Consider the following 12,724-nt stretch of genomic DNA (forward strand, 5'->3'; position numbering starts at 1 on the left):
AGTTCTCAAAATAGGTTTTCAAAACACTGAACTAAATTTCTGGAAAATATCAAATCCAGTAAATAAAACAACATCATGTAATGGAATAAAAGAATAATAAGAACAAAATTTAAAACGAACAAACAAATAACTAAATTAAATCAAATGTTACGTATATCCGATTTAATTCATATTTAGTTTATTTAATTTTTTGTCAGTTTTAATTTTTTTATTCTATTATATGCTATTATGATGTAAATTTATTCACTAGAGATGATACTTTTTCAGGAAAATTGTTTGATCTTGACTGTTACTTTACAAACACCAGGTGTTGATCTAAATTCTGACCTTATTTCAGAACTTGTAGCTACCTTTGTAAACAAGATCTATTTTATTTTAAAATAATGGTTGTTTCCAAGGTCATGATGGGCCTACATAATTTAAGATGTAAACAATTTTTTTCTTTCTATTTCTTGGAGTAAAATGATTGGTTGTCGTCAGGGTCATTTTTGGTGTACGTGACATAAACACAATCACGTGAAACCCTTTCGATTTCGCAATTGCGGGTTTTCCATTACACGCATTTGTTAGTTTTATTAGAGATGCTTTGAGAGAGATTTCTCTGTTTTGGACTATTTATACTGATGTCAAGTTATTTTGTTGTAGCCAGATTTATAGTTCTAATTTGCTTCAGATCAGTTGGATTTCAAAAGGATTTATTCATTTTTCTCTGGAAATATTTTGAGGAGTGCTCACACATGAATTTTGGAAAGACATTGCTTAAATATTTAATTTGTGTTTCTAACACCGGAGTGCCATTTTTTGTATTTCTACAAGGATCTGTAGATAAGCACAATACTGACTACATCATACGTCATCGTCATCCATCTTGGACTTTCCATTTCAGGATTCGACTTGGAATTATTAGAACATTTGTTACTAGGACTTTTGCAATTTAATTCGATTATTCTAAGATTATTTTTGGATTTGATTCTTGAAACCGTAAGTTCTTCTCCTTTTTTCATTCTTACGTAATTTGTCCAGGAAAATAAATTATTTGTTAAATTTTAACAAGCTTGTTGTTTTCACTCTTTCTGTGTTACTGTTTATTCGAGCCTAAATACGTAACATATAATTGGGTAGCTCGTCCGAAATATTAGTATTTTTGGTAAGAATATTTCAGAAAACTTTGGTGTCTGAAATTTGAATTCTCCATGATTTTGAAATCTTTAGTGAGATCGACAAGCTTTTACTAAAATATCATCAAAAGTAGAGAATTTTCTTTTAATTTTACCCAGGAGTGGTTTGAGATTTTGAAAATGGAAGCACAGCTAAACAATGTTGGAATTAGAGATAAGACAGGTCCAGTTTCAGATCGAAAAGATGCAAGTGGAAAGAGAGATGGAGGTAAGACGAACGCTGTTTCAGAAAGTGAGAGATGAAGGACAAATGCATTTTCAGAAAGAAATGGAAGTAAGACGCCTGGAGCTCCAAATAGAGAGTGAGGAGAGAGAAATACAAATGCAGTTATAAAAGAAAGAAAGAAAGAAAGAAAGACAAATGTAGTTAGGAAAAGAGCAAATGCAAAAGGAAGAAAGAGAGAGAGATGCAAATGCCAAGAGAGAAGAATGAAATGGAATTTAAAATTCGGTTAAAATAATTAGAGCTAGCAAAGGAAAAATACTCCCCTACTTTTGATGTTTAAAAAATATCAAGTTACATTTGTTGGGTCTAACAAACCCCAGTCTGATTTGATTATGGAGAATTATGAACCATTCATATCGAAGGGTTATATATCACTCTTGGGTGATTCGGCCAATCATATCCCTATTAAAATTTTAAGGGACACAGGAGCTTCTCAGAGTCTTTTATTGTCGGGTACTTTGCCTTTTTCTGAGAAGTCTTCTTCGAATGAGAGTGTTCTTATTCAGGGAGTAGAGTGCGTCTTTGTTGATATTCCTCTCCATTGTGTAAATATGTTATCAGACTTAGTTTCAGGACCCGTGACAGTCGGAATGGTATATGTTTTACCCGTTGAAGGCATTCATTTATTACTAGGCAACGACCTAGCTGAAGACAAGGTTGTTGTTAATCCACTTGTAACTCACAAGCCTTGCTTGGATCAGAAATTCGATCCAATTGAAAGAGATTCCCTAACGTATTTACAACTTATGCAGTTACCAGAGCTATGTCAAAGAAAACTCTTGAGAATGATGTTGATAAGGAACGTATACCTTTAGCTGACACATGTATTGGTCGGGCTCTTGATGAGGTCACTTTTACTCCTTGCTTGGATCAGTCAGAAGGTATTGATCACAGTGATCCTCTTTCAACGCCTCATTCTCTTTATTCTAATCAGGGTGATAAATGACAATCACTTGTCGTCAAATAGGAAAAAAGATCCTGAAATCTCCTCTTTGTTTCAGCAGGCCATTAGTGAAACTGAAGCTACCGAAGTTCCCGTCTGTTATTTCATTAAAAATGGAATTCTTATGAGAAATTGGAGACCTCCTGAGGTACCTGTTGATGACGAATGATCAGCGAACTATCAAAGTGTAGTTTTAAAACCTTACAGACAGGAAATACTTAGTCTGGCCCATGAAACTCCACAGGCTGGTAATTTAGGGATCAGTAAAACTTATCACAAGATCCTGACTCACTTCTATAGGCCAAATATTAAAAATGATGTTCGTAAATACTGTAGATCTTGTCATACTTGTCAAATGGTAGGAAAACCAAATCAGAAAATTCCCAAGGCTCATTTACAACCTATTCCTGCATTTGTCGAACCATTCAGTAGAATTATGGTAGATTGTGTTGGTCCCTTACCTAAGACCAAGTCAGGTATCCAATACCTGTTGACCATTGTGTGTGCATCAGCAATGTTTCCAGAGGCAATTCCCTTGATGAATATAAACTCTAAAACAATAATAAACATTTGATAAAGATACTTTTACTCAATTTGGCCTATCTAACTCTATCCAATTGGGTCAAGGGTCAAATTTTAGGTCTGGAACTTTCCGGCCTATTGTGCTTGAATTTGGCATTCAGTAATTCAAGTCAAAAGTGAAATTATGGTTTGACAGAACTTTGATGGAGAGAACTTTTCAGTTTTGTAATAATGGAGTTCTGTCTCTCTTGGTCATTCTTAAAAAATTTCTTCAGTTTAGATATTACGGCCCTTACAAGGTTAAGAAGAAAATGAATGAGTTAATTATAGTATTATTGCTCATGGGATCTAAATAAATTACAGGAATACGAATCAATTCATAGGGATAGCCATGTTAAACATGCACTTAATTTAGTTATACCTGTCCCACTCAGTGAAGATTTAAGCGAACGAATATCATCACATTCTACTGATATTGGAGTGATAACTCTTCGGAATTCAGATATTATGTAAGATCTGGGCCAGAAACTTTCACATTTGCAAGAGCAAGAAAGAAATAAACTTAAACATTTATTATTTGAATATGTGCACTTATTTCCAGATGTTCCTACAAGGACAAATAAATTTTTCCCAGACGTTGAAATTGTAAATTCGAAACCTGTCAAACAACATCCATACATAATGAAACCTCTCAAACAGAAATTGAAAACGGAAATTCAATATTTGCTGGAGAATGATTTTATAGAGCCCAGTAAAAGTGACTTGAGTTTACCATGCATACTTTTTCCAAACCAGATAAAACTTTCCGTGTGTGTACTGATTATAGGAAGGTGAATAGTGTCACAAAAACAGATTCATTCCCATTACCAAGAATCGATGACAATTTATAAGATCGGGAATGCCAAGTATGTTACCAAATTTGACCTTCTGAAAGGATTTTGGCAGATTCCACTAACGGAAAGATCAAAAGAAATTTCGGCATTCGTGACTGCAGATGGACTTTACCAATATAATGCCGATTGGGACCAAAGGGTCGCCAAGTACATTTCAAAGTGACATACACACGATCACGTGACCCGCCTTTCGATTTCGTAATTGCGGTTTTTACATTACGCGCATTTGTTAGTTTTATTAGAGATGCTTTGAGAGAGATTTCGCAGTTTTGGGCTTTTTATACTGATGTCAAGTTATTTTGTTGTAGCCAGATTTATAGATCTAATTTTCTTCAGATCAGTTGGATTTCAAAAGGATTAATATTTTTTGTCTGGAAATATTTTGAAGAGTGCTCACACATAAAGTTTGGAAAGACATTGCTTACAACTTTAATTTGGATTTCCAACACCGGAGTGCCATTGGTTGTATTTCTACAAGGATCTATGGATAAGCACAGTACTGACAACACTATCACAACAGCATACGTCATCAACATCCTTCTCGGATTTTCCATCAGGATTGGAACTTGAAATTATCAGAACATGTATTACTAGGACTTTTGCAATTTAATTCGTGGATTATTCTTAGATTATTTTTGGATTCGATTCTTGAAACCGGAAGTTCTTCTCATTTTTTCATTTTTATAGAATTTGTAAAGGGAACATAAATTATTTGTTAAATTTTAAAAAGCTTGTTGTTTTCACTCTTTCTGTGATATTGTTTATTCGAGCCGAAACAAGTAACAGAAATGCAAATTAAATCAAATATTCATAACACTCCCCCCCCATAAAATGACTGATTTGATAAAGCTTTCTTTTTACCATGGACTAATTATGCATGAGGTTAAAGAGAACATGCGAAGAACTCATGAATTATACAAAGTGTACATAAAATAATACATTTCTATAAACGGGAAGTGCATCTGCTATTAAATTATCTTTGCCCTTGATGTGGCTGATGCGAATATTATATTCCTGTAACAAGCTCAACCTTAGTAGTCTTTGATTTTTATTTTTCATTTTGCCCATGAAAGCAAGCGATCTGAGGTCACTAAACACAATAATCGAAGGAGCTGAACTAATGTAAACTTTAAAATATTAAAAAAAAGCATTCATTCTGGATTGTTGAATAATTTATTTGGTGCTTATTTAATTTATTAGAAAATTTATTACAAAAAATTAACACACTGAATGATCAGCAACATTTTCGTCTTCTTGAATCAATACTGCTCCTACCCCAACATCACTTGCATCAAAAGACATTTTAAATGATTGGCTGAAAGTTGGTGCTGTAATAACTGGCACGCTTTTAAGTATCACTTATAACTTCTCAAAAGCCTCCTAACATTTTTCAATCCAAAAGAAACTTGTTTTTGTACTCAATACATGTGTCAGGGGTTAAGTAATTATGGAACAATTGGAACAAAATCTCCTATAGTATCCAGTCATATCTAAAAATCGCATCAGTTCCTTTTTGCTAACATACATAGGGAATTCAGAGATAGCTTTGACCTTCGCATCTATAGGTTTATCTTGTCCATGTTCAACGATATGCCCTATAAAAGTTACACTATCACGGCAGAATTCGCTTTTTGATAAATTAATTGTCAAACTTGCATCAGTGAGTCTGTCAAAGATTTTCCGAATTGTCGCTAAATGTTCTTTCCGTGTGTCGTTGTAGATGATGACATCATCGATGTAAGCATCACAATTATCTAGACCAGAGGTAAGCATATTCATTAGACGTTGAAAAGTACTTGGCGAACCCTTCATCCCAAGCGGTATCACTTAATATTAAAAAGGTCCATCTGGTAGAATGCCGAAATTTCCGTTGGTCTTTCCATCAGTGGAATTTGCCAATTTAATGACATACTTGGCATTTCCGATATTTTCAATACAGTCATCGATTCTTGGTAATGAAAATGAATATGTTTTTGTCACACTGTTCACTTTCATATAATCAGTGCACACACGGAACCTTTTATCTGGTTTCGGAACAAGTATATATATATATATATATATATATATATATATATATATATATATATATATATATATATATCTTTTTTCAAGTATTCTTGTTTGAGAGGGTTGATCCTGATCGGGCGTTGTTTCACAGGTTGGAATTTACAATTTCAACGTCATGGAAAATTGTCTTTGTTCTTGTAGGAACTTTCCTATAATCAGTGCACATACGTGAAGTTTTATATGGTTTCAGAACAAGTATACATGTTGAACTCCAGTCACTTTTACTGGGCTCTATGAAATCAGTCTCCAGAAAATACTGAATTTCTTTTTTCAAGTATTCCTGTTTGAGAGGTTTCATCCTGTATGGGTGTTGTTTCACAGGTTTGGAATTTACAATTTCATCGTCTTGGAAATTTTGTTTGTTCTTGCAGGAACATCTGGAAATATGTGTTCATATTCAAATAATAACTAAGTTCCTTTTGTGAACGTTTCTGGTACAACTCAATCATAATTTCTGAATTCCGAACATTTGTCACTCCAATATCAGTCAAGTCAATGATATTCCTTCACTTAAATCATTACTGAGTGGGACAGGTAAAACTAAATTAATTGAATGTTTAACCTGGCCATCCATTACAATATACTGATACTCCTTTAAATTATTTATATCATCATAATTTAACTCGTTCATTTTCTTCTTAACTTCTAAGGGCCGTAATATCTAATCTGAAGAAAATTTTGAAGAATGAGTAAGAGAGACAGAACTCTGTTACCAGACTCAAAAGTTATTTCCATTGTAGTTCTGTCAAATCATAATTTCACTTAACTTGAATTGTTTAATGCCAAATTCAGGCATAATAGGCTGGAAAGTTCCAGACTTAAAATTTGATTCTTGACCCGATTGGACAGTTTTGGGATGGCCAAATTGAGTTTTAAAAAAAGACTTTATTAAAGATTTACTATTGTTTTAGATTTAATATTCCTAAAAGGAATTGCCTCTAGAACCTTGTTGACGCACACATAATAGTCAACAAGTATCGGTTACCTGACTTGGTCCTAGGTAAGGGACCAACAAAAGCTACCATGGTTCGTCAAATGCAGGATTAGGTTGCATATGAGTCTTAAGCATCATCGGATTGTGTTTTCCTATCATTTGACGAGTATGACAAGATCAACAGTATTTACAAACACGACCTTTGATTTTTGATCAATAGATACGAGCCAAGATCTTGTGATAAGTCTTATTAATCCCTAAACGTCCTGCCAAATGAGTTTCATGGGCCAGACTGAGTATATTTCCTGTCTGTAAGATTTTGGAACTACAATTTGATAGTTCACTGACAACTCGTCACCGGCAGGTACATCGGGAGGTCTACATTTTCTCATAAGAGTTCCATTTGTTTAATGAAATAACAGACAGGTACTTCAGTGGCTTCAGTTGCGCTAATGGCCTTTTGAAACAAACAGGAGATCTCATGATCTTTTTCTTATTCGATGACAAGTAGTTTACGTTTATCACCCTGATTAGAATAAAGAGAATGAGTAATTAAAACAGGATCAATATCTTCTGATTGATTCAAACAAGGAGTGAAAGCGACCTCATCAAAAGCCTGACCAATACATGTGTCGGCTAAAGGAATGCTTTCCTTATCAACATCATTCTCATGACCTTTCTTTGCCATAGGTCTAGCAATTGCACAAGGTTCAAGTTATTCTGCAAATGCTTATTAATAAATATGCAGCAAATTTACAATTTCAGAATAATAATTCTTGTTAACTATGATATCTGCGAGTAAAATTTAATAGGAATGTAACTACTTTGGTTTGAGTTTGATGTTTTACGACACATCACCATACATCAGATTTTTAGTACATCGGAACAAGGATCAAAGATCCTTTCGCAATGACACACCACAAAAGCCAACCAGGGATAATTCAGTTGATAGGTTTCGAACCTGTTCCCTTTCAGTCCAGATTTTGGCACGCTAGTTAATAAGCCACCGCAGTATCTTTGAATATTAGAATCAAAGAAACGGTCTGAGTAGATTGCTATAGCTATATTAGAAACAGATTGAATTATTGTTGGGATAGACTTTGAATATAAAGAGTCCAATGTGTGTCTGTGTCTCTCTGTGTATGCCAGAATATCAAACATGCTACAAGAGAGAAAGTCTTCCAATGAAAGTAATGGAAAATTGATTTTTTTTCTCAATGAAAGAAGGCTCTTGTATTTTGAACAGATAGAAGTCGGTCAAAAGACGTGGGTCAATATTAGGAACAAAATATCACTAAAATGCAAATATAAATGTGGTTCCCGAGATCGGTGATTTCATGCTTAAATCGAATCAACGTACTTGTAATGGAGGCCTCTAATCAACAAATCACATTTGTACAGAGATGGATAATAAATCCAAGAAGGATAAACTTAATTCGGAAATCAAAGAAAAATATTAAAATGAATGTTAATGGAGCATTAAAGTTTAAGGTAAGAAATGAACCCAACACGAACTGGATTTGGTACGAAACGTCCTGTTATCTTAATATATCATCATTCGATTTTAAGTTAAGTAACAGTTTATGAATGAAAAAGTTGATGCGATGCACAGTCTCTTTCAGTGAAATAGATGCACCGAAAAATATCAGTTGCTGAGAATGGAACTTGGCGGTGTCTGGTAGAATCCATGCAATGATGTGATCTGTAAAATGCAGTACAGCGAAGAAAGAGAGAATAATTGGCGGATAATTTGAATGGTAAATACCCACTAAAATAACTGGTTTTTCATTATGCAATCAGCCTTTGTTGTTGTCAGCCTTACTAGGGCGACGATGCAATTTCTGCTTAGTGTAACACAAAACGGAAAAAAACATTCAAGCTGCTGAGCTGATATAATTTACATAAGTATATGGAATTATTTGCACAGAGACCCTTAAGAAATACCTTCCTAGCATTACTTAAACACGCATTACCGTAAGTATTTTAAACTAAAAGCCTCGACAATTTTAGGCAAGCTATAGACGCGGTTTTCCATTCAGCCCTATGACAGACAACTTTCATTACATTGACTAGATGGGAATTCTCGCTAGCGTGAACACCAGTAATATGAAATTTTATTTCCTATGCTATCCTAAATACACTTTTGGAGCTTTATAATAATATAGGTTGTAGATTGATACTTACAGCATGTGTAAAGTCTCCTAAAATGTAAGCTCCCGAATCATATGGTGTGTTCACTGCCGAAGTTATGTACTTCTGACGCATTCGGATAAAGTCCAGTTTCTATAAAGAAACCCACCAATCACTGCAAAGCCTGGTCCTCGAAGCAGCCACGATGCTCTGCATAATAGTCCATGCACGCACCGTTGAATGCTTGATACCTGTGGAGAATTTCTAGATGGCGAGTAATACAAAATACTTGGCAGTAAAGAAATAGCATTAAAATCATTTTTATTCCAGCTGTGTACCTACTGGCGTTTTTGTTGTATTAGTTACAATTCAGTACCGGATGTTGTGGTTTGTTTTGTAAAGTGTCATTATACAGTGCTGTCATTTTTAGCCTTATGAATGATTTGGAGTGGGGTTCAGTGACAGATTGCTCAATTGTATGGTTGTGCTTTAAGTTTATTAATTCTGTCAGGGATGCTTTATGTAAATTAAGGTTATATCAAGTGTCTTTTTAATGCTATTTTACATTAATCGTTAAAGTTTATTTCATATACGGACTTATCTGTCATGCAGCCTACTTGTATTTTAAAATGCATTAATGGAGCTGATAATGCCTCTGGTGTAGAGACGATATGTTAGTAATGCAACATTTACGTATATATGCAATTTTTAGATCTCTACAATTGTGCCATTTCTATCTATCTTGTTTAGCAAAGTAATATTTTTGCCAGTTACGATGCGATACCCACGAATGAAAATCTGAATACGTCAAGTATTAATATTAGTACTTGGTGAAATATGTGCTCAGACTATAGATATATATCTGAAATCACTGATTAGTGTTGACCTATGCTCCTATTAACTCGGCAATGTTAGAATGAAAAGCTGTGTCCTGCTGTAAGTTAGATGCTTCTGCTATAACAATACAATAATATATCACAATACTACCCTCAATATCACAATAATAACCCTCAGTATCACAATACTACCCTCAGTATCATAATACTACCCTCAGTATCACAATAATACCAATCAGTATCACAATACTACCCTCCGTATCACAATAATGTTCCTCAGTATCACAATACTACCCTCAGTATCACAATACTACCCTCAGTATCATAATACTACCCTCAGTATCACAATAATAACCCTCAGTATCACAATACTACCCTCAGTATCACAATACTACTCTCAGTATCACAATAATAACCCTCAGTATCACAATAATAACCCTCAGTATCACAATACTACCCTCAGTATCACAATACTAACCTCAATATCACAATAATGTTCCTCAGTATCACAATACTACCCTCAGTATCACAATACTACCCTCAGTATCACAATAATGTTCCTCAGTATCACAATACTACCCTCAGTATCACAATACTATCCTCAGTATCACAATACTCACCCTCAGTATCACAATACTACCCTCAGTATCACAATAATAACCCTCAGTATCACAATAATAACCCTCAGTATCACAATAATAACCCTCAATATCACAATAACAACCCTCAGTATCACAATATTACCCTCAGTATCACAATACTAACCCTCAGTATCACAATGCTACCATCAGTATCACAATAATGACCCTCAGCATCACAATACTACCCTCAGTATCACAATAATGACCCTTAGTATCACAACACTACCCTCAGTATCACAATAATAACCCTTAATATCACAATAATAACCCTCAGTATCACAATACTACCCTCAGTATCACAATACTACCCTCAGTATCACAACACTACCCTCAGTATCACAATAATGACCCTCAGCATCACAATACTACCCTCAGTATCACAATACTACCCTCGGTATCACAATGCTAACCCTCAGTTCACTGACTTGGATATTTTTTAATTATTTTTTTTGGTTAAAATATGTAACTTGTCTTTACGGACCTACTTCTAAATACATGAACAACAAATAAAAAAGCCAATGGTTATCGCACAATTTTGCAGGACCGACACAGTTTACCAATTAAAGACAGAAATTACGTACGAGAACCCCCAATAAAATTAAACGCATATATTACCAAACATAAATTATTACTACCAAGTGAATTTATTAGTCTGCATGGCGGAGAACAATAGACTGGACAGTGTCGGTGCCAGAACACAACTTTGCTTGACGCCATTGGTTACTGGGAATGGCTCAGATGTTTCTCCATTGTCCTGGACTCATCCTGTAAGCTTTCTTGGAAATGCTGCACCATGGATAAAAATATCTGGGGCATCCTTACTTGGCCATTACCTTCAACTATCCTTTTCTGCTGTGAGTATCGAAGGCCTTTGTAGAGTTGACGTAGATGGAGAAAAGGTCAGTGTTGTGCTCTTAACATTTTTCTTGTAGCTGCCTCGCATCATACACCATGTTGATGGTCACACGTTCTTTCCGGAATCCACACTGGCTTTCTGGCAGGAGTCCCTGGTCAAGGTGCGTAGTGAGACGGTTCAGCAGGATTCTGGTGAGTTTCTTTCCTGCGATTGAGAGCAAAGATATATCCCGGTGGTTGTCGCTAGACTGGCTGTTCCCTTTGCGCTTATACTGGTGGATGATGTAAGCGTCTTTGAATTGGGGGGGGATAGTCTCTTGCTGACACGTCAGTAAAACAGTTGGTGGAAGCTTTCTATCAGGGCTGTGCCCCCCTCATTGTAGATTTCAGCTGGGATGGAGTCTGAGCCAGGGGCTTTGCCACTGGAGAGCAGAAGTATTGCTTTCTGCGTCTCGAGCAAGGCTGGAAGGTCATCCAGGGCTTCGTTGACGGGTAAATGGGGAAGATGACTGATAGCGTCATGATTTGTGGATGAAGGCGATTCAGGAAGCTGTCCAAGTGCTCAGCCCATCGTTGAAGAATCTTCTCTTTGTCAGCAATTTGTGTGTTCCCGGAGAAGGATGGGTGAAGGTCCATACACTTTTTTCAGAGCGTTGTAGAAATTCTTCATGTCATGCCTATATGCATATCACTTGATCTCATCAGCTTTGTTGCTCAGCCATGTGTCTCGCATCTGACAGAGTTTCTGCTGTTCAGTTCTGCGTATTTTATTGTATGCATATTTTCTGGAGGTGGACCTGGGGTTGTTGAGGAAGGCTGGATGGAGGCGGTGTTTTGCATCCAAAAACTGCTTGATCTTGTCGCAGTTCTTATCAAACCAATTTTGGTGCTTTCTGGTTGAGGGACCGAGGATTTCCAAAGCTGTGCTGTAGACCAGCTCTTTGAATACCGTCAAGTCGGTCTCCACATTCTGATTGTGCAAGGAGGTGAATTTCATACGTTCTTCCAGGGCATCAACGAGAGACGGTTTCATCTTGATGATGTTTAGTCTTTAAGGAGCCTTTTCTCGCGGGTGTCTTTTGGACTGAATGCGGATGTTGAGCTTGGTGGTGATGAGCTGTGGTCTGTTCAGCAGTCGGAGCCGCACAAGGACTTGGTCACATGCACATCGTGCCTGAAAATTTTCCTAATAATGACGTATTCGATCAGATGCCACTGTTAAGAGCGAGGGGGTTTCCATGATGTCCGGTTACGGATAGGGAGGAGGAAGACTGCATTGGTCATCAGCAGTTCATGCTCGACGCAAGTCTGGAGCGAAAAGAGGCCGTTGCTGTTACAATGGCCAACACATTGCTTTCCTAGCATTCCATCCCAGACAACGTAATCACAGCCTACTCTTTCATTGAAGTAGACAAGATCCTCATAGAACTTGACCTTCACTTCATCCGAGTTGATCATGGTTGGAGCGTAGAAACTGATGATGGTGAGGTGCTTTGTAC

General features: G+C 36.1%; 1 long non-coding RNA gene across 2 annotated transcripts in view; it reads right to left on the minus strand.

The window, feature by feature from the left end:
• LOC149789616 (uncharacterized) overlaps positions 1-9,208 on the minus strand; it is a 75,526-nt gene extending 66,318 nt beyond the window's left edge. The window contains exon 1 of one of the 2 annotated variants that reach the window (XR_016423681.1): positions 8,948-9,204. This is a non-coding gene — a long non-coding RNA (uncharacterized LOC149789616). Of the gene's footprint in view, positions 1-8,947 lie in introns of both variants that reach the window. The other variant, XR_016423682.1, reaches the window with a different exon arrangement.
• Positions 9,209-12,724: the final 3,516 nt, after the last annotated feature.

Source organism: Sinohyriopsis cumingii, chromosome 10 (genome assembly GCF_028554795.1).
Source record: "Sinohyriopsis cumingii isolate HCF-2022 chromosome 10, ASM2855479v2, whole genome shotgun sequence".
In the NCBI taxonomy this organism is placed as follows: Eukaryota; Metazoa; Mollusca; class Bivalvia; order Unionida; family Unionidae; genus Sinohyriopsis; species Sinohyriopsis cumingii.